Here is a 23,727-nt window from a genome sequence, read left to right as displayed (position 1 = left end):
TGAAAAACCAGATTGGTGAAAGTTCATTCTGTTCTTTCTGTTGCAGAAGAGTGAGGAATCCTGTGAGGATGAATGGTGCAAACATGACAACCAACGTTACAGTAGTTATCAGAATGAGATAAAACGCTCTTCTCTTCATGTGGTTTTCCTCTTTCTCTCTCTTTCTCTCTCCTGGTCCTGACTGCTTTAGAGCTCTGAGAACAGCCACAAGACAAACCAACTGGATGGAGAGGAAGAAGAGGAACTGCAGCGAGAAGAACATCGTATATGTGTTCAGACTAGAAAATGTTAATATTTCTGTGCAGACCGAACAGGAGCCGAGAGTGATTATCCAGACCACAGCACAGCAGATCACTCTATATCTGAGGGGTTTGAACTTCAGAAAGGTTACAGGATGAACCACAGCCAGGTAACGCTCTATACAGATCAGACACTGGAACAGAGGACGACCGGTGATGGTAAGTCCTTGAAAAAAGTTACTTATTAATCTCAGACTTGGGAATTTTTGTAGAACATACACAAAATAACCCAAAAAAATCAGAGAGAAAATGATCTCACAAATTGTGAGGTTGACATTGAAGAATTCTGATGGAATTCTTTTTCCTCTAACAATAAGGCACAACACATAGGCGTGTGAAGGAACCCCGAACAGTAGATTTAAGCTCAGCACACCAGCCCTGAAATGCGGTATGAGCTCAGTAAGAGGATCAACCACAGGTGAGGTGAAGTTCACAGTGGAGCTGTTCATGTTTGGTTCTTCTCTAGTATATGAACAGTATTTATGAAGGTCTAAAGAAATAGACAACATATAACATAATGAGTGCATCAGTTTGTGCATGTTTGCTTTCATTTTTAATAGATTAATAATGCAAATATATAGTGAGGGAAATAAGTATTGAACACGTCACCACTTTTCTCAGAAAACATTTCTAAAGTTGCTGTTGACTTTACATTTTCACTGGATGTTGGTAACAACCAAAGAAATCCATACATGCAAAGAAAACAGAATTTAATTAATTTACAAATGAAGTTAAGTGTAATAAAATGTAATGAAACAGGGAAAAGTGGACATGAACACATGAAGAAAGGGAGGTGTAGAAAAGCAGTGAAAGCCCAGACAGCAGCTGAAATCTCTCAGTAGTTATTCAGCAACCCTCCGCCCTTGTCACTTGGAAATTAATAATTTGCTGCTTCTGGCAAACATCTACATAACCAGTATGATGGAGATGAAACCAGAGGACATTTCAGCAAGACAATGATCCACAGCCAAGGAAACTCTCAAATGCTTTCAGAGAAAGAAAATTAAGCTGTAGAATGAACCAGCCAATCACCTGACTTGAATCCAAAAGAAAATACAAATTAAAGATCAGATTTGATAGACGAGACTCAAAGAACCATCAGGATTTTTACTCTGTTGACGTCTGTGAAAAACTCACACCTGAGCAATGCATGTGACTTCATTCTACATATGAGAGGCGTCTTTAAGCTGCCATCACCAAAAAAGCCTTTTATTCGTTCATTCATTTTCTTGTCGGCTTAGTCCTTTTTTTAATCCGGGGTCGCCACAGCGGAATGAACCGCCAACTTATCCAGCATTTGTTTCTACCCAATTCACCTGTACCACATGTCTTTGGACTGTGGGGGAAACCGGAGCACCTGGAGGAAACCCAAGCGAATGCAGGGAGAACATGCAAACTCCACACAGAAACGCCAACTGACCCGCTCGAGGCTCGAACCAGCGACCTTCTTGCTATGAGGCGACAGCACTACCTACTGTGCCACTGCATCGCCCAAAAGCCTTTTATATTAGTATTAAATGCATTTCAGTAGTTCAGTACTGGCGGCATGGTGGCTCAGTGGTTAGCACTGTTGCCTCACAGCAAGAAGGTCGCTGGTTCGAGTCCCAGCTGTGTCAGTTAGCATTTATGTGTGGAGTTTGCATGTTCTTCCCATGTTCGCGTGGGTTTCCTCTAGGTGCACTGGATTCCCCACAGTCCAAAGACATGCGCTATAGTAGCTCAATTGGATGAACTAAATTGGCCACAGTCTATGTATGTGTGTGTGAATGAGAGAGAGTATTGATGTTTCCCAGCACTGGGTTGCAGCTGAAAGGCCATCCGCTGCGTAAAACAAATGTCAGAATAGTTGGCGGTTCATTCTGCTGTGGAGACCCCTGATGAAAAAGGCACTAAGCCGAAAGAAAAAGAATGAATGAATAAATAAGCACTTTCTCCTTGTGTCATTCCATTGTTATTAGGGATGTCCAGATCCGATCACGTGATTTGAAATCGGGGCCGATAACACGTTTTTAGACTCGATCAGAATCTGACGTTACCTCCCGATCAGATATATATATATATATATATATATATATATATATATATATATATATATATATATATATATATATATATATATATATATAAGTTAAAGTCAGAATTATTAGCCCCCTTTTGAAGGTTTTTTCTTTTTTAAATATTTCCCAAATGATGTTTAACAGAACAAGGACAGTTTCACTGTCTGATAATATTTTTTTCTTCTGGAGAAACTCTTATTTGTCTTATTTCATTCATTCATTCATTTTCTTTTCACCTTAGTCCCTTTATTAATCCGGGGTCACCACAGCGGAATGAACCGCCAACTTATAGAACAGATAAACAGGGGGGCTAAATAATTCAGGGGGGCTAATAATTCTGACTTCAACTGTATATATTCTCATTATTTTTCAACACATCTATAGTTACCTGTATGCGGTGGGACAGAGTTAGACCTCTTTCTTGACTTCACACAGAAACAGCAACATGTGCGAAATGACATCACTTTGTTGCAGAGACGCTATTGGTTAAATGCCAGCAAAGTAGAACACAGAAGCAGCTTGAAGCTGAAAGCGCGAGTATGTCTGCGGTCAGGAGGTATTATATAACGTTGATGAAGACAAGATTGCCATAGCAAGCTGTGAGATATGTCAACTTTTGAGGGATATAAACTTTTGAGATGAGGTGCTATTTGTTTTTATATTAGATTTTTAATAAATATTTACTGTTGCACCAATGTTCAAAAGTAAAGAATTAATGTTATTTATTACTTTATTGTTCAAGCTATCTCACAGAAGTGCTCTGTTTGTTAACAGAGTTGTTGAATGCTTAAATAAGGTGAATTAAATAGAAAATAGGGAACATCCTGGATCTGTTTCTTCGCTCTTCCTTATTCTTTTTTTTGTATTATAGAAGTATCAGATCTGGTTTCAGTATCGGTAGATAGTCAAAATCAAATGACTCAGACTCGAGGGCAAAAAAACATGATCGGGACATCCCTAATTGTTATTTCACCTAACTATATTAGGTTTTTTACTGAAATCTGGTTCAGTTTCATGTCAACGAAATACTATTCCCAGTGAAAAAAAACATGACGTGTTCAATACTTATTTCCCCTACTGTACCTTATGTTAACTGGTAAATAAAAAGCATTATCATTTCATAATATTATTAATACATGACAAATAATTCTCATTATAATTTTGGCAGACTGCCTGCTCAAAATCTAATGATACTTCTCCACCAACAGACATTCTCCTGATTATAAGACACTTTGCAAATACGTGAACTTATACTAAATCTAAACCTAAATTTACAGTTTACCAATACTCTAATTATAATTAGTTGGCATGTACTGTAGTTGCAATGTAGCATATAATCAAAAAAATCTGTAAAATAGACTATCAAAATAAAGTGATACCAAAAGATGAAGCTCATGCACATATTTTTACAATACAACCTAAAACAATCAAGATAATTACTAATCCATTTAAGTAGATGAACACTGTTACAAGGATATTACAAAATATCAGAAGAATCACCTTCAGAGGGATGTCAACCCAGACCTTTTCTGCACAGCGTTCACTAGTCTGATCTAATGTTACAGGTTGCATGGTTACAAAAATAGCTATGTCACATGCAAATATTTATCTGTGCTCACAGTTCAAAAAGACAAACTCCTTTAAAGCAGACAAATCCTTTCAGTTTTTTTTTTCAGGTTTTTATCAGTCCAAAAAATACCATAGTGAAAAAAGACTGGGAGAAACTGGGTGGACAATTTTTTTTTTTTGAGAAATAGTGTAATTTTGCAACTCCCCTAAAGTTTTTACCATTTTTGAATCCATTTAGCCGATATGCATGTCTGATGAGAGCATTTTAGCTTAGTTTAGCATAAATCATCGAATCACATTAGTTTATTAGCAATTTGCTTAAAAAAATCAAAGAAAAGTTTTAATAATTTTCCAAATTAAATCTTGACCCTTCTGTAGTAACATTGTGTACTGAGAAAAAAAAGTTGCTATTTTCTAAACCAATATGTATAGGAACACTATATAACGTGTGTAATAATCAGGTGCCGTACCATGACTGTATCAGGCACAATGATTTTATGCAGAGCTGTTACCTACACTGTAAAAAAAATCCGTAATTTTACCTTGGGGTACCTGAAAAAAAACTGTTAAATTATAGAAATTTACTGTAAAATAACGGACATTAAATTACAGAGATTTCCTTAAATTTAAATTTCTGCTAAATTTCTGTTATTCAACCTCTGTTATTTTACAGTAAATTTCTGTTATTTAACAGCCGTTATTTTACAGTAAATTTCTGTTATTTAACAGCCGTTATTTTACGTTTTTTTTCTGGCCCCAGCTGCCAGAAATGAACCGTAAAATTACGGATTTTGTTTTACAGTTTAGTTAAGTACCTAGCTGGCAACTATTTTTAGCTGCTATATAATATCATTGCACCTGCTACGACTGTGGTAAAGCAGCAAAGTTCTTTGATTATTACACTGGTATGTGGGTATATGGTAGTTCCTTGTCATATTAACCTAGAAAATAGCAAGTTAAAAAATAAATCTGAGCGAGATGCTAACGGTCAAATTCGAATCAATGATTTATGCTAAGCTAAAAGTGTTCCCACGATAGAGAGAGATTGGCTGAATGGCTACAAAAATGATAAAACTCATCTGTTTAAGATTTGTAAAATCAGCTTATTTCCAAAAAAGAAAAAGAAAAAAGTGTTCCTTTAAAGGCAAGGCAAGGCAAGGCATGTTTATTTATATGGCACATTTCATACAGTGGCAATTCAAAGTGCTTTACATAAACAGGAATAAAAGAAACAAGTATAAGAGAAATAAAAACAATTAATAAAAATGGTAAAAATTTTTTTGTTAAATATAATAAAATAAATAAGCATAAAAGCAGATAAAATGTGTTATAAAAGAATTAAAAAGAAGAGAAAAACATAATAGTTCGATCTGTCGGACGTAGCACAGTGCTCATTCAGTGAGATTAGTTTTTATACTATAGAGAGCAACAATTGAAATGAACTAATGTTGCATCAGAAATTATTTGTTTTATTAAAAGATTAAACAGAAATAACATCAGTGACTATAATAAAAAATACACATACTGTATAATATGGCTAATACAGTTACTTCTCTATTTTAAGTATAAGCCTACTGTATCAAGTCAATTTGATGACCTCTAAATAGAACAGAAGTGTTATTGTACCCTGTTTAATCATTACAAAGACATACGTGACCCTGAATCACAAGACCAGTCTTATGTTTTTGGAAATGGCAATAAATACATTGTATTTAATATTTTCAAACTATATATTTATACCAAAAATTGATAGAATATTCAATAAAAATCATGCTCCATGAGGACATTTTGTAAACCTTTGTTGTGTAAATCTATCAAAACTTTGATTATTAAAAGGCATTGCTAAGAACAGAATTTAGAGACTTTTAAAGGTGATTTAGTCAATTATGTGATTTTTTTTTTTAACTCTCAGATTACAAATTTTCAAAGAGTTGTGTCTCGATCAAATATTGACCTATTCAAACGAACAATACATAAAAGCAAATCTTATTTATTAAGCTTATATAATGATGCTTATGTAACCAATGGTCACATATGTAAGATCTAATTTAGTGTGAATGAGCTGGCTATTTTTTAATTCAAAATAAATGTTAATAATATCTAGTAAGTTATTACTAAACAAGCTTTATAAAGAACAGAGGCAGGAGAATTTCCCGTACCGGTGAAGATAAAGGACAGGCTGTAAAAAACCAGCCAGGGCAAAGAAAAAGAATCCACAATTCCACAGTATAAAAACAAAAATGTTTGCAACAAGCGTAAACAGTGCAATGATAACAAAGGGCAGGTAAATCACAAACATGTTCACAGTAATTATTAAAATGAGATGAAATGCTCTTTTCTTAATTTGGTTTTCCTCTTTCTCTTTCACTGTATCTCCTGGTCCCGACTGCTTCAGAGCTCTGAGAACGGTCAAGCAGAAATACAGCTGAATGGAGATGTAGAACAGAAGCTGCGTTAATAAGAACAATGTGGATATCTTCAAGTTGGATGTCATTGTGAGCATGCAGACTGAGCAGGAGCCAAGAGTTGTTATCCAAACCGCAATGGAGCAGATCACTTTGTATCGGAGAGGTTTAAATCTGAGAAATGTTACAGGATGAACCACCGCCAGGTAACGCTCAACAGAGATCAGACTCTGAAACAGAGGACGACCAGTGATGCCTAGTCCTACAAAAAATACTCCTAAGTTCGAAATACTCGAAAACCAGTTTGACGATATGAAGGTCAAACCATTCAGACAGGTGCCAATTTCACAGATAGAGAGACTGAGGTTGAAAAACTCTGATGCAATTCCACTTCCTTTTCCCGTGACGATAAGCCAGATCACATATGAGTGCATCGGAAGACCGACAAGTAAATTAAAGCCGTGCACAACAATGCTCAAGAAGTTGATTTGTTGTGCCATTGTTGAATTCACAGTTGTGAAGTTCACTATTAAATTGTTCATCTCCCGTTGACTATTTTCTCAACCTAGAGGTATAGAAAACATCAGTTCATTTAAAGCAATGGTCTCAAACTCAATTCCTAGAGGAACGCAGCTCTGCAGATTTGAGCTCCAACCACCTCCAAATCACACCTGCTTAATGGTCTCTAGGGCTGTTTCTTAATCCCAAGAACGCAGAGATCAGACTCGTGTTCTCAACCCAGGCTCATTCTGAGAACGTAGTCCCGTGGGCGTTTCTGGAGACCGCGAAATACGTCCCGGTAGGTACGTATTTTTGCAGTTTTTGTTTTCGCAAATCTGCGAGAGGCCGCTGTGCACGCTTTTTCCCGCGCCGTTCTCGCATAAACCCACTAGATGCCGCTGTCGAACGACCCTCCGCCTGTCTGCCTGGATGACAGAATGATTGACCGTGCGACCGGCCAATCGGCTGACCCACCCTCCTCCGTCCCTAAACGCAACCAACGACGATTTACAAAAGCCGTCCAGAAAAAGAAAAGCCCTCGTCTAATTTTTACCACGTTTTCGGATTTTGACCACATTCTCACCCTGTGACGAACTTGTTCGCTTTATTTTTTGGATTTTGTTTTTGTTTTCTTACCTGATTTCTGGAACCGCTCTTCCCCAGACTCGAACCCGCTCGTCATCGTGGTCAGCCCCACTCTCTCGAGTCCGCCAAAGTACACGAAGAGCTAACCGGACAAACTAGTTGCAGCAGGAAAGCCCTCCACACGGAGGCGAGCGGCCGGCCGGCAAGCGCCGAAAGGAACGGCGTCACACCGACCCCGCAGTGTTCACTTGAAAAAATGAAATGCAGCCGTACGTACCCCCGGCTACGTATTTCGTAGTCTCCAGAAATGTCCACGGGACTACGTTTTCAGAATGTGTTCTTGTGGAGATCGTTCTCGCCAAGTTACCTCGGAAAAACAAACTCGGGAGACCCAGGAACAGAGAATGCGTCCTGTGAGAAATGAGATGCTGCGTTCTTCATGATGATCATATGACCTTTACGTATTTTTTATGAAAAATTATTTAAACATACAGAATTCATACAGCAATTTATTGTTTTCCCCTTCTCACAATATATACTATGCATAGAGACCTTACAAATATAAGTTGCACAATACAAATAAACCCAATTTTAATATGAATTTCAGCTAATAAATGCCTTTATGCCTTTATTAAGATTTTCATGGTGATGTTTACTTTTACCATCTCATTTAGGGAAACTCCTGAGACAAATAAGTTCAATTTCTGAACTTTAATAATAAACCTATATAAAATTCTGCTCTTCCCACCTCCTTTATTCAGCCGCAATGACTTCTGGGACTTCTCGAGTGAGTTTTGCGTTCAAGTCTGCATCGATGCGTCCATGATATCAAGAACACATCCGGGAACTTTCATGCGCCCGCCGTTCTTGCGATCTTGAGTTTTGGAACTGAACTTTGAAAGTTGATGATGGCGTTACACGAGGAAAAAAGATCGTTGAAGATCGCATATTGAGAAACAGTAGTCTTGAACACCTTGATTAGTTGCATTAGCTGTGTTTGATTAGGACTGGAGCAAAACTGTGCAGAGCTGCGGCCCTCCAGCAATTGAGTTTGAGACCCATGATTTAAAGCATGAGAAAATGAAGTAATTGATTGTTTCCCTTAAAGACAAAACAATATGAGCGTAAGATCTGTATTCTTTTTAAAATCACATGTGAAATATGTAGTTTAATTCAAATAGATTTTTTATAATTGCGAATTGACTTTAGAAATTCCCCTCAAAAGAAAACTTGGAAACACTTTAGTTCAGGTCACAATTCATGTTATTAACTACAGGCTTATTATCTCCGTATTATTAGAGGTGCAGTAGGTGATCTGCCAAAATGTTAACTGGTCTAATCTTTGGACGGCAGCGGAGGAACTGTGTCTCAAAGCCACGCCTCCTTGAAATAGCGAACACGCACACCACGACATGACAGCAGACAACTCACTAGTTCATGTCATTCGCCAGATATGTAGTTAGTGTTTGGCCGGTGGCGTGCAGAAATTACACTTATTACTAAGCCATACCAAAGAGCTTAGAATCACTAAGAGGCGACACTCAAAAGAACGTGCCATTACAACAGTAGCGCCCAGCAATTCCGCCATTCTGGAGTGAAAGCGATCGGCTGTCCATAGGATCTTATTGCTGTCACGATGGAAAGCAGCTGCTTTGTTTTTTATTTATTCACTTAAAAAGCGCATCAAAGCTGAAATACAACCTGAAAGACGACAATACAACTCTTACAATCATAGACTGATGATTATCAGCACTTTTAATAGTTTATTTTACAGACTTAATGTTTAATTTATTAACCATACTTGTTTTCTTGAAACTGTCACTTTAAGGTGAAATTACTTGAATTTAATAGTTTATACACTGGCATAATACATACTAATACTGATATGTTAAATTAAATTAACATGACTTTCAAAATGTCATGTTGATAACAGATTAACAGTATTTTTCGTTGGAGTTTTATATTATAATATGTACATAACATTTTTTTATAGTGTTGTCTGTTAAAAAAAGACTAATAACGTTTTTATTCAAAAAGCTACTTTCTTAAAATGTATTTATTTTTCATTTTTATTTATAGTTTTATTCATGATTTTTAATGCTGTCAATAAAAATCATGGAGGCCATACAAACTACCAGATAATGTAGTTTTTGTTGTGGATCCTCATTTTTGCTTCACCCTAATTTGAGTAAAACAAAACAAAACAAAAATAGTAATTTAATTATTTTGTTAACCTTACTTTTATGTTATATTTTAGATATCAGATGTATTAAACTTAGTCTTATCAACACTTTGGGAATTGTCTGTTTTCGTTGGGATATTGTTTTAAAATGTTCTGAAATGTTACTTTTCAAAGGGGATGTACTCATTTTAACACATATTTAACTCAATATTTTAATTCATTCTGTCTAATGTTAGTTATCCGTGCTGTTTTATTGGAATTTTCGTTCTAAAATGGCGGCCGCGTGACACTAGCGGCATCTAGTGGCTGTTTCCCAAATAGCAACAGAGTGTCGCCTCTTGGTGATTCTATGCTCTTTGGCCATACTTGCATGCTATTTTAGAGCAAATATTCAGAGTAACATGGTAAACAATATAGGGAGTGCGTCACAGGTTGTCATTGTTCAAAAATGAACCAATGTGAATATAAAAGCATCTTGACCTAAGTAAAGCAGGCAAGCTGGAATAGCACTACTTACTGATGTTTTGTTGTTAAACTAAATAAAAATCTACATCTTTCACCGAGAGATTTCATATAACCCATTCGTAAAACAACCCAATCTACATAAGTTTTGCGTAAGTAAAATAGTTTTAAAACATAACATCACTTGTCTAAAAGTAATACTTCAGCCATGGTCGTTCTTCAGCGTGCAAAAGTAACTCTAATATTGATTTAGAATTTTAAAAAGTTTCAATTCAGCATTTGATTTTACCGTGACTGTGACTGTCTCGTATGCATGTGAACGTGCTAATGGCAGATATGCGTGAACAGAGTTGTGCAGAAGTCCAAATCTACATTTGCTGACAGACAGTTTGGGCTACTTATCGGAATTATGGGAGATGTCGACAATATTTAATTGAATGAAAATTGTTTGGTTTTATGCCTTAGCCAGAATATAAAAATACATATAAACACATTTAGATCATTTAATATAATCATTAGAACTGGACTGTGAAGAGACTTTCAACCAGCACAACAAATGTTTCTTAAGACAATCACCTACTGCACTTTTAATATATTAACTGTCCATTAGTAGGGTAAAACTATAGTTTAGGTCACAATTTACAGTATTAACAAACCATTAACTAAGACTCCTAGCTTAATAAACAGCCAATTATCTGTTTATTAAAAGTTAGAAAGTTAGAAGTTGGGTTTAGGTTTTGGGTAGGATCAGGGATGCAGAATAAGATCATACTTTATAACTACTAATGAACAGTTAGTAACTAAATAATAGGCAGGTAATAATCCAGTAGTTAAATAACATGAATTGTGACCGAAACTAAAATGTTGTCATTAGTAGTTTTAAAATATGATCTAATTCTACAACCCTAATCCTACCCAAAACCTAAACCCAACTACTACCTTTCTAACTATTAATAAATGGTTAATTAGTAGTTTATTAAGCTAATAGTGTTAGTTTATGGTTTGTTAATACCGTTAATTGTGACCTAAACTAAAGTGTTACTGAAAACTAAAAGTAACTATTGTGGCAAGTGTGAAAAGCATAGGCATTACAAAAAACTGTATTAGCTTTCCTAAGAAATATTTTGATTCAACCAAATTTACTACACACAAAAGTTTGGGCTACAATGGCCATGCTTTAAAAAATGCATTTAAAAAGAAGTTGCATTTAGTGTTACTGTTTAATCATTACAAATACATCCAGTATGTGACCCTGGATCACAAGACCTGGATTACTCAGTTAGCTGGATTTATTTTTTGACGATTTGGCATGATCCAGGATCTTTTTGTTCTTCAAAACTCATCCGAGAGTTGTTGTCATAGCAACAGTTCTGGTAGCTGAAACGTGCTCGGGAGCAGGCTTATTTCATATAAACAGGATAAGATTGGGTCCGTTCAACCAAAGGCAACACTGAAAGTATGTACCGAATTATGTACCTGAAAGTATGAATACCGAAGTAGTAACCTATAGATTAGATACACTGGGTAAAATAGAAAAAAATGTTTTACACTTATAATTTATAATAATTAATAATATTTAATATTAAATAATAAATTATATTTATGTTTAGATACATATAAGTTTATATATATATATATATAGAACAAAGTGGTTCTCCCCAAGGGGATCAAAGAGAACATTTAATAATATGGATTTTTTTTTTTTGGTTACAAATGCGTACTGTTTAAAGGTACCGATCCAGCTTTAATTTCTGAATGATTATAGACATAAACAACATTCAACAGATTTTTGTTTGTTTGTTTTTTATTAAGGAATAAGCATTTTAAAATCAAACGTTTTGACTGCTAATATGCCAGTGATTTGATGCTTCGCAAAAGTTACAGATTTCAGTATGCACTTTAGATGCAAAATTAATTAAAATTCCTTACGTCGATTAAGATTACCATTTACTACGAATTTTATGTAATTTTTCTCACATGGATAATTGAATATTAATCAGATGATGTCATTATGCTGCTGTGCCGTCAGCCAATCGTTACACTGCTGATCATGATTTCGAGGATCAATAGATCTGTTTTTCACAACACATACAGAGATCTCAGATCAATTCATCCAGACATTTTAATCTGATTCACGAACTTGTTTAAAGATCCAAATTAGCCAGAAATCATTTATCCAGGATCTGCCAAATCATCTTAGATCATTTAAGCGAGGTGTGAAGAACAGACCCCAGGCTTTTGTTTTGGAAAATAGGAAAAAAACGTTATATGGGTCAAATTTTTCAATTTATATTTTATAGCAAAAATCATTGGAATATTAAGTAAAAATCATGTTCCATGAGGATATCTTGTAAATTTTGTTGTGTAAATCTATCAAAACTGTGATTAGTAAAAGGCAATGCTAAGAACAGCATTTAGACAACTCTAAAAGAGATTCTCTCAATTATGTGATTTTTTTACTTTTTTTTTTTTTTGTATTTCAACTAAATATCGTCCCATTCAAACATTACAAATACTGTAGTAGCTTTCCTGAGAAATATTTTGATTCAACCGAATTTACTACAGATAAATGATTGGGCTAAGATGGCCATTCTTAGAAAATGCATTCAAAAAGAAGTTGCATTTGGGGTTTCTACTTAGTCATTACAAAGACATATCTGACCCGGGTTCACAAAACCAGTCTTGTGTGTTTGGGAATAGCCAAGTTTTCGATTTATATTTTATGCCAAAAATCATGTTCCATGAGGATATTTTGTAAATTTAGTGAAAGTCAATGTTAAGAACAGAATTTAGACAATTTTAAAGGTGATTTTTCTCAACTATATGTATTTTTTTTTAACCCTCCGAGTTGTATCTCAACCTAAGTATATTGTACTATTCGAACATTACAAATACTGTAGTAGCTTTCCTAAGAAATATTTTGATTCAACCAAATTTAGTACAGATACATTTTTGGGCTACAATGGCCATGCTTTAAAAATGAATTTTAAAAGAGGTTTACGCATCTGAATTTAAATATTCATCCTCAAGCCCAGTAATCATAATAATATATTGTTATTGTAAAAAGTATAAATCACCTGAAGAGTGAATGTTTTCTGGATCTGTATCAATCCTTGTGCAGTTTGCTGACTGATTTCTCTCACTTTGGATATATATGGATGACTTCAAATACTACACACCATGTAAAAAAAACCCCTAAAATGCAAATATGAGATTAAATTTGACAGCCATCTCTTAGTAAAAATCACATTGTAAACTAACCAATGCAAATTTTCCGCATGTTGTTTCGTATCTGTGAATACCAATAATTGAAATTCTTGTAATTCTGTAATCCATATTTTTCATACAGATATAAGTTGCCGTGTTTTCGTATGAATGTACTGTATGAGATGCTGAGGAAAATTATGTGCTGGAGTGCTTTCTGAACATTTTGGCTGGTTGAAATTGTTGACAAATACAGTTGAAGTCAGAATTATTAGCCCCCCTACATTATTAGCCCCCCTGTTCATTTTTTCCCCCAATTTCTGTTTAACGTAGAGATGTTTTTCAACACATTCATAAACATAATAGTTTTAATAGCTAATTTCTAATAACTGATTTATTTTATCTTTGCCATGATGACAGTAAATAATATTTGACCAAATATTTTTCAAGACGCTTTTATACAGCTTAAAGTGACATTTAAAGGCTTAACTAGGTTAATTAGGTTAACAACTGTAGGCAGGTTAGGTTAATTAGGCAAGTTATTGTATAATGATGGTTTGTTCTGTAGACTATAGGAAAACTATATAGCTTAAAGGGGCTAATAATTTTGTCCTTAAATGGTTTTTAAAAAATTAAAAACTGCTTTTATTCTAGCCGAATTAACTAAGACTTTCTCTAGAAGAAATATATTATCAGACATATTGTGAAAATTTCCTTGCTCTGTTATATATATATATAATGGGGTTGTTCTAAGGCCTGGGAGGGGCAATAGAATGGCTCCTTTGGGAGTCGAAGCTTGGGGTTTAATAATAATAAAAAATGTAATATACAACCAAACAGGAGTTAATCAAATTACTGGAGTTTTGCAGGAAAATATCATTCAGACTAAAAACCAGTCTTATGGTGCACAAGTATATTTTTGGGAATAGCCAAAATACATTGCATTAGTCAAAATTACATAGGAAGTATAATACAAGTTTAGTTAAACAACATAAAAATAAGGGTTAAAGGGCACCTTTAAAGGTTTATAACAATACATGTTTACCTAAATTGGGCATAAAGTGTTGCATATACCTTTGTTGAATGTTTAAGTTTCTCTGTAAAAATCTCCTACTGCCTACTCCTATTGTTAGCAGCTTTGTTTGCATGGTATTGATTTACAGTGATTTACTTCTGTTTATACATTTCAGACATGTGGAGTTCATCATGCCACTGGAATATCACCCCTCAGGTGATGATTGATTTGTTCATATATATTTAAAATCTACACAGGTGTGCAATTTGTCATTCTGTGCAGGTGTTCAGTCTCAACGCTGTACAGAGAGCATCACGCCATACGACTGATGATTGAGCTGTTCAAGATTGAAAAGAGAATTTAAACTTATGGTAAGCTGTTTTTGTGGTTGTTTGATAATAGAACGTTCTCAAATAGGTTGTAAACTGGAGTAAGCACAATTACTGGAGTTTTGCAGGAAAATACCTTTTGGACCAAAAAAAAAAAAAAATAAAAAATTGCCATTTGCCATTTTTATTAATGCCAAAATAATTTGCATAATAAGTAAGGATCATCTTCATTGAAGATATGTGTACATTTCCTATTGTAAATATATGAAACTTTTTTTAGTCTGGTCTGACTTTACAATGTCAACTCATTCATTTTATTTTCGGCTTAGTCCCTTTATTAATCTGGGCTTGCCACATTGGAATGAACTGCCAACTTACCCAGCATATGTTTTACACAGCGGATGCTCTTCAAAACAAATCCTTTTCAGTCATTTTCATATATTCTTAACAAACTGATCTCTGCACTTAATGTATCTGAATTTAAATATTCATCCATAATCTTCAATATCATCCACAATAACATTAAAATATGTTGTTCAATGGAAAAAAAAGTGTCACCTGAAGAGTGAATGCTTTTTTGATATGCATCCATCTTTGTGCTGTTCTGCTGACTGATTTCTGACACCGAATTGTCTTTTTGGATATATATGTATATATAGATAACTACAAATACTAAAACACCACATAAAAACACCCTAAATGCAAGCATGAGATTACATTTAATCTAACTATCTCTTAAACACATTTGTATACAGAACAATACAAATTTTCTTCATAGTTTTTTTTTTGTATCCGTGTATACAAATAATTGCATGTACACACAAGAAGACACAATGTTCTTGTATTAAAGTGGATATAAAGCCTAATATACAAACGTGAATTAGCCCATTCTCAGCAACTAACAAATTGTCTTGTTTCAAATCTTGTGTAATAATAATTTACATGTAATCTAATCCATATTTTTAATCCTTGTTTTACATTCAATTAAATCGGCGGCAACACCAGAATACACCATGTGTTTCATATAAATATACTGTATGAGATGCTAAGGAACTCAATTTGTTGGTATTTGCTTAGTATTTTCTGAGCATTCTCTCTGATTAAAGTTATTTAAGTAATTTAAGGTGTTCCACTCCTATTTGTTGGGTTTACATAATAAACTATTATAATTTTCTTTCTTTACATGTCATGCAGCATTCCAGATGGCTGAGATGACCCTTGTTTTATTCAGGTGAGTTAGAATTTTATTTAATTGATACAGGTGATAAATGTATAAATTTGCACGTAAGATTATTATGTGTGTTTAACCATGGGGTACCAATGATATGTGCAGATATTCCATGAGATAATTATAAATGTGTCGGGTAATTTTCTAATTTAAACAGCAATAAAGGACATAAATAATAAAACAGTTAAAAGCTTATCCGTGCATACTATCTCCCAAGTTAGGATAAAAACAGTAAACAAATATTTTTAGGTCAGATTTCATATTTATTTGCCATCATGTAAAGTGGAAATATTTATAATGTGTTTGCAAGATTAGTGAGGAGACTTGTACAGGACAGATACTATAACTACGCATATGCATCATTTGTAATTTCTGTCTTTTTTATCTGGATCATAAATCAGCAATTCGTCACATTAGAATTATAGGGTTCTATCTGACATTTTTGTCAAAATTTAGTTATTTACATATTCTTATTACATGACAACTTATTTACATTATGGGATTTTTTTATAAGTTGTTTACATTTAAAGACTTTTTTTTTTTTTTTTTACACACGTTACTCATGTACTGTTTGCTATATGGAAAGCAAAAACTTCGAAGCTCAATATCTCAAAATCATTCAGAATGCAGATAGAACCTTATAATTCCAAGGTGACGAATTTCTATCATAGATATTTCCATATGTATAATTTAGAGAGGGTGACACAGTGGCTCAGTGATTAGCACTGTCGCCTCACAGCAAGAAGGTTGCTTGTTCGAGCCCTGGCTGGGTCAGTTAGCATTTCTGTGTGGAGTTTGCAGGTTCTCTCCGTGTTGGCGGAGTTTCCTCTGGGTGCTCTGGTTTCCCCCACAGTCCAAAAACATGTGCTATAGGTGAATTGGATAAACTACATTGGCCGTAGTGTAACATAAATTTCCCAGTACTTAATTGCAGCTGGAATGGCATTCACTGTTTAAAACATATGCTGGATAAGTTGGCAGTTCATTCCGCTGTGGTGACCCATGAATACAGGGACTAAGCCAAAGGAAAAAGAATGAATGAATGAATAATTTAGAGATTACAACTGAAAATCAGAATACAGGTCTTTGTATTAGGGAAAAATAAGCTTTACTAAGTGTGACTTACCCACCAGCCATATGTTGTATATAATGACACATTTAAAATAAGTAAATAACAATGAATAACTAACACAATTTTAGATTTTTGCATTTAGCAGAAAGCGAGAGGAACAAAAGCAATCAATTATACACTCTCAGAAAAAAGGTACAATGTTATACCAAGAAGGTACAAACCCTTGTCACTGGGGCAATACCTTTTTCTGGAACAGAATTGTACCTTAAGACAAAGAAACAAATTTGTACCATTGCAGTTTGTAGCTTTAAGGACATGATTTGTACCATGGGAAACCAAAATGTACCTTTGGTTTTTAAAACCTTTAGATACAATATTGTATCTTCATCAAAGGTACAAATGTGATCCATGAAGGTACCACTACAGTGACAAGACACTTTGAAGCTTAACAGTGTCAAATGTGTTTTTCAGGAACAATTTAAAGGCATTTTGCTATATCGAAAAAGCGTACATTTATTTTTAGTGAATATAAAACATCAAATATGTTTTTAAAAAGTTTCTTTTTGTGTAAATGCACCCTTTCCATTTACAATAAAGAATAAAAATACTTTAACTTTAATCAAAAGATCTATTTTTTGCTAAACATTTCACAACACAAAAATGTACAGAAATACATTCTCCCATATACAATATAAAAAAATTCTCCAGTTTTCACACAATACCTATGTTATCACTTAAAAATTAACTTAATTTTAAAATAGAAATAGAATTATGCAAAAGTATTGTAATGAGATATGCACAATATTTGATTACTTTTACAATACTAAAATGTCTGCATGAACGCTTTGTATATGCAGGACTTTTGCCAGCTCATGTGCGAATGCCAAAAGGTGCAGATAGCAATAATGAAAATGTATTTATCAAAAAGTGCTAACCAAATGTTTATTAAAATGCCTTAAATGTTTAGCTTACAATAGTTTTATATTTTATCAGTTGTTTTGTATTGTAGAACTTAATAATTAATGTTTATGAGTTTCTTTAAACGTATGCTTTTAAATGACGATTCATGTTTTAATATGGAAATCATTCATAAAATCACTGCCTTTCCAGTCATATTTATTTTCATTCATTCATTTTCTTTTCGGCTTAGTCCCTTTATTAATCTGGGGTCGCCACAGCGGAATGAACCGCCAACTTATTCAGCATTTGTTTTATGCAGCGGATGCCCTTCCAGCCGCAACCCATCACTAGGAAACACATACACAGTTATTCACATACACATACGGAGAATTTAGCTTACCCAATTCACCTGTACCACATGTCTTTGGACTGTGGGGGAAACCGGAGCACCTGGAGGAAACCCACCCGAATGCAGAGAGAACATTCAAACTCCACACAGAAACGCCAACTGACCCAGCCGAGGCTCGAACCAGCGACCATCTTGCTGTGAGGCGACAGCACTACCTACTGCACAGCCATATTTATTTTCATATATTGTAATAAAGGAGTTGTCCAACACTTATGTAGTTTTTTATAAGAACAATTGTGTACCTTCATTTCAATTGTACCATAAAAGGTACAGAACAGTATCATAAGAGGTCTTTTCTGTATCATATAAGGTACAACTTTTACAAAGGTACAAAACTGTTCCTTAAGGAACATTATTTGTACCACAGTGTACCTTATTTTCTAAGAGTCTACACAGGTATAGGCTAATATAGTCACCTAAAACCACAACCTTTTTTTGTTACTTATTAAATGTATTCATTTACTTTTCGGCTTAGTCCCTTTATTAATCAGGGGTCGCCACAGCAGAATGAACCGCCAACTTATCCAGCATATGTTTTACACAGCAGACAAAGCTATAGCTAGTAACTATCCTCTCATTCTGGCGTAATAATCAAAGAACTTAGCTCTTGTACCATGACTGTAGCAGGCCCAATTGTTTTATGCAGAGCAGTTACCTAGCTGGGGACAATTTTCAGCTGGTATATAATATGATTGCGTCTGCTGCAGCCATGGTACAGCAGCAAAGTTCTCTGATTATTATTAATGTGGGTATACAGTATTTCCTAATCATATCAACCTATAAAATAATGAATAACAAAAAAAGATTTATGCTAAGCTAAAAGTGTTCTTACCAAACTCAGAGATTGGCAGAATGGATAAAACATGGTAAATGTCAACTGTTTAACTCTGGGAGACTTGTAAAATGAGCCTATTTCTAAATAAAGTGGAATGTTCCTTTAAAGTGAGATTAGTTTTAATACAATGGATAGCAACACTTGAAATGAAATGAAGTTGCATCAGAAGCTGTGTTTTATTAATAGATTAAACAGAAATAACATCAGTGGCTATAAATAAAACTATTGTATAATAGGGTTAATACAGTTACCTCTCTATTATATGTATAAACCTACTCTACTGTATACAAGTCAATTTGATAATTTCTAAATAAAACACAAGTATTCCTGTTTAATCATTGCAAAGACAAACATGACTCTGGATCACAAGACCAGGCTTATGTTTTTGGAAAAAAAATTCGAATGATATTTCATGGCAAAAATCATTAATATCCTTAGAAAATCATTAGAGTATTTTTCATTTGAGTTTATATCATTGTTACAGTACAAATCATGTTTAATGAGGACGTTTTGTAAATTTTGTTGCATAAATCTTTTAAACCAGAATTTAACTTTAACTTTAAATCAAGTTTAAAAGGTATTTTTTTTAATTATGTGATTTGTTTTTAAGCCTTGTATTGCAGATATTCAAAGAGAATGAACCATACATCAAAGGAAAGCTTATTGATCAGGATTATATAATGACACTTAAGTTATCCAGGGTCACATTTGTGTAAGATCTAATTTAGTTTAAATTAAATGTCTATTTTTCAAAAATAAATGTTAATAATATCCAGTAAGTTATCACTAAAACAAGCTTTATGAAGAACAGAGGCAGGAGAATTTCCTGTACCGGTGAAGATAAAGGACAGGCTGTAAAAAACCAGCCAGGGCAAAGAAAAAGAATCCACAATTCCATAGTACTACAACAAAAATATTTGCCACGAGAGTAAACAGTGCGGCGATAACAAAGGGCAGGTAAATGACAAACATGTTCACAGTAATTATTAAAATGAGATGAAATGCTCTTTTCTTAATTTGATTTTCCTCCTCTTTCTCTTTCACTTTATCTCCTGGTCCCGACTGCTTCAGAGCTCTGAGAACGGTCAAACAGAAATACAACTGAATGGAGATGTAGAACAGAAGCTGCGTTAAGAAGAACGATGTGTATATGTTCAAGTTGGATGTCATTGTGAGCATGCAGACTGAGCAGGAGCCAAGAGTTGTTATCCAGACCACAATGGAGCAGATCACTTTATACCGGAGAGGTTTAAATCTGAGAAAAGATACAGGATGAACCACCGCCAGGTAACGCTCAACAGAGATCAGACTCTGAAACAGAGGACGACCAGTGATGCCTAGTCCTACAAAAAATACTCCTAAGTTTGAAATACTCGAAAACCAGTTTGACAATATAAAGATCAAACAGTTCAGACAGGTGCCAATTTCACAGATAGAGAGACTGAGGTTGAAAAACTCTGATGCAATTCCACTTCCTGTTCCTGTGGCGATGAGCCAGATCACATATGAGTGCATCGGAAGACCGACAAGTAAATTAAAGCCGTACACAAAGATGTTCAAGAAGTTGATTTGTTGTGCCGTCGTTGAGTTCAAAGATGCAGCAGATGTGAAGTTCACTGTTAAATTATTCATCTCCTGTTTTCTATTTTCTTAACCTAGAGGTATAGAAAACATCAGTTCATTTAAAGCATGAGAAAATGATGTAACTGAAAAAACCATGAGCTTTAGATCTTTAATCATGTTAAAATCGTAAAATATGTACAACTTCAAATCAGAAAAATTTGGCACAGTATGGAAACCGCAAATAAAAGAGAAAGTAGTGATTTTAAATTTACTGTGACTTGTACTTCATTGCAGACAATACAACAAATATTATTAAATGTGTTCCTCATGCCTCAAAAAAAAAAATAAAATAAAATAAAATAAAAAATATATATATAAATAGAAAAGTAAAGCATTTTGCACTTTCCTTTTCACAACACTTAAAAAACGTTTAGGGACTGATGACACCAATTGATGAAGTATCACAGGTGTAATTTTTTTGTCCCATTCTTCCTGCAAACAAGTCATAAGGTGAGCAACAGTACAGGGTCTTCTTTGTTGCATTTTGCGCTTCAAATGTGCCACACATTCTCTATTGGAGACAGGTTGGGACTAGAGGCAGGCCAGTTTACCTGATTACTAGCCCTAAACTGCTCCTGGAATGGGTTACAGTGACAGGAAAGAATGTATATGTATAAATGAAATGAAGCTGACCATAAAAACATGAAATATTTTGGGTTCATATTGTCTGCAATGAAATACAAGTCAAAGCAAATTGGGAAATCACTACTTTCTTTTTGTATTTGCGTTTTCCATACTGTCCCAACATTTTCTGATTTGGAGTTGTTGTTTAATTGAAATATTTGTAAATAATTGCATATTGACTTCAAAACTTACTCTCAAAAGAAAATGTATTTCATTTTACAGTCATTATTGTGGCAAATGTAAAAAAGCAAAGGCTTTACAAATAATTTATACTTTATATTTTCAGAAATATTTAGATTCACATAAATGATTGGTCTACGATGGCCATACTTTAAAAAATGCATTTAAAAGAAGTTGCATTTAGTGTTTCCATATAATCACATAAATTTAAGACATATGCGACCCTGTATCACAAGACCAGGCATATAAATATATATATTTTTAAATATGTATATATATATATATTTTTTTTAGGAATATTCTAAATACGTTGTATGGGTCAAAAATTCAGATTCACATTTCATGCCAAAATCATTAGAAAATTTATGAAGACTTTGATTAGTAAAGGGCATTGCTAAGAACAGAATTTAGACAACTTTAGGGGGGATTCTATCAAATATGTGATTTTTTTTTTTTTTTGTATCTCATCCAAATATTGTTCTATTCAGACATTACAAATACTGTAGTAGATTTCATGAGAAATATTTTAATTCTACCAAATTTACTACACATAAACGTTTGTAGTACAGCCATGGCCATGCTTTAAAAAAATAAAAAGAATTAGCATTTAGTGTTCCTATTTAATCATTACAAAGACATACGTGATTCTGGATCACAAGACCAGTTTTATGTTTTTGGGAATGGCTAAAAATACATTGTATTGGTCAAAGTTTTTCATTTATATGTTATGCCAATAATCATTAGAATATTAAGTCAAAATTAAGTAAAACAATGTTTTTAACCCTCCTAATTTCAAAGAGTTGTATCTAAACCTAATTAAATTGCCCTATTTTAATATTACAAATACTGTAATAGCCTTCCTAAGAAATATTTTGATTCAACCAAATTTACTACACGTAAACTTTGGGCCACGATGGCCATTCTTTAAAAAAATCCATTCAAAAAGAATTTAAATTGATATTTATAGTTACAGACCATTATACACTATGTGTTTCACAGTAGCAGGGCCCTATAGCAATTTATTTATTTATTTTTTTTACCATAAAATAGCCTTACCGCAACTTTTTTATGGTAAAATGCACTTTAACACATTTTGATTTTACAGTATGACAATTTTTACACTAGTTTTACTGTAATTTATTTACATTTTACACCAGCAGTACAAAACCTTAATTTTAGTATTATATTTTGAATATAATACATTTCTAAAAACTAATTTTTCATCAACTGTCTCATATTTGTCTTCAGCTATAGTAGCAGTACTTGATTGCTTTGACTACAGCAGAATACCGCAAATTCCTAATACGCAGTAAGTTACTGTAAGCAGTTTAAAATGACCCACAATGCAGTCCACATTACAGTAGTGAACTGTAAAGAATGTATGTGGTATTTTTATGGCGTTTTTGCTGTAAATAACTGTAAAACTGTGGCAAAAGTCTAGCAGTGTAGCTTGGGTTGCTTACCAACACACACACACAAAAAAGTTTGAAATATTTTCACTTAAAGGTGGTTTTCATAGATTAAGGACAAAATCTATGCAGTTCAACAATCTGCTGTGACTTTTTTAAGGTAACATTTTCAGCAGGAAACTATAATTACAGAGAACACTATCAAATAGTGTAGTTCAACACATTTTCCCCATTCATTAGATTAAATCAATGAATTGAATTAACAGGCCTGATATGATTTCAGTCACACTTTATTTTGACTATTTTCTACATGCCAACTAATTCTCATTAGATTATTAATAGACTGTTAGGTTGGGGTTAGGATTAAGGTTAGGGTTAGTGTAAGTTGACTTGTACTTGCAATGTTTCTTATAGTCAGTTCAATGTCTGTTGAAGGAGCAGAATCAACAGATATTAAGCACACAGTCTACTAATACTCAAATAGACCATCAAAATAAAGTGTTACCATGATTTCTCATGTAAAGCTCATGTGGTTTTCCTGCACTGCAAACAAAATCAAGTCAAAAAAAGTCTACATCCCAATAGTTCATCATTTAAAAAGAGAATTTGTTTAAAAACAAATCATTTTCAATCATCTTTTAGATATTCTAAACAAATTGAGCTGTGCCCTTTATGCATCTGAATTTAAATATTCATCCTCAAACCCAGTAATCACAAAAACATAATAATATATTGTTCAATGGAAAAAAAAAAATATGATTCACCTGAAGATTGAATGCTTTTAGGATCTGTCAATCCCTTCGCAGTTTTGCTGACTGATTTCTATCACTTTGGATATA

The 23,727-nt window shown here is 33.8% G+C and overlaps 1 long non-coding RNA gene across 1 annotated transcript; it reads left to right on the top strand.

Annotated features, from left to right (window-relative positions):
• The first annotated feature begins 14,563 nt into the window (after nucleotides 1–14,563).
• LOC130214335 (uncharacterized) lies at nucleotides 14,564–20,331 on the top strand. The gene is made up of 3 exons (XR_008835613.1): nucleotides 14,564–14,650; nucleotides 15,803–15,839; nucleotides 20,124–20,331. It is a non-coding gene; the product is annotated as an uncharacterized LOC130214335 (long non-coding RNA).
• Nucleotides 20,332–23,727: the final 3,396 nt, after the last annotated feature.

The sequence above is a fragment of the Danio aesculapii genome, chromosome 21, assembly GCF_903798145.1.
Source record: "Danio aesculapii chromosome 21, fDanAes4.1, whole genome shotgun sequence".
In the NCBI taxonomy this organism is placed as follows: Eukaryota; Metazoa; Chordata; class Actinopteri; order Cypriniformes; family Danionidae; genus Danio; species Danio aesculapii.
Note: the sequence above shows the minus strand (reverse complement) of the source record. Positions and strands in the feature narration are given on the sequence as shown.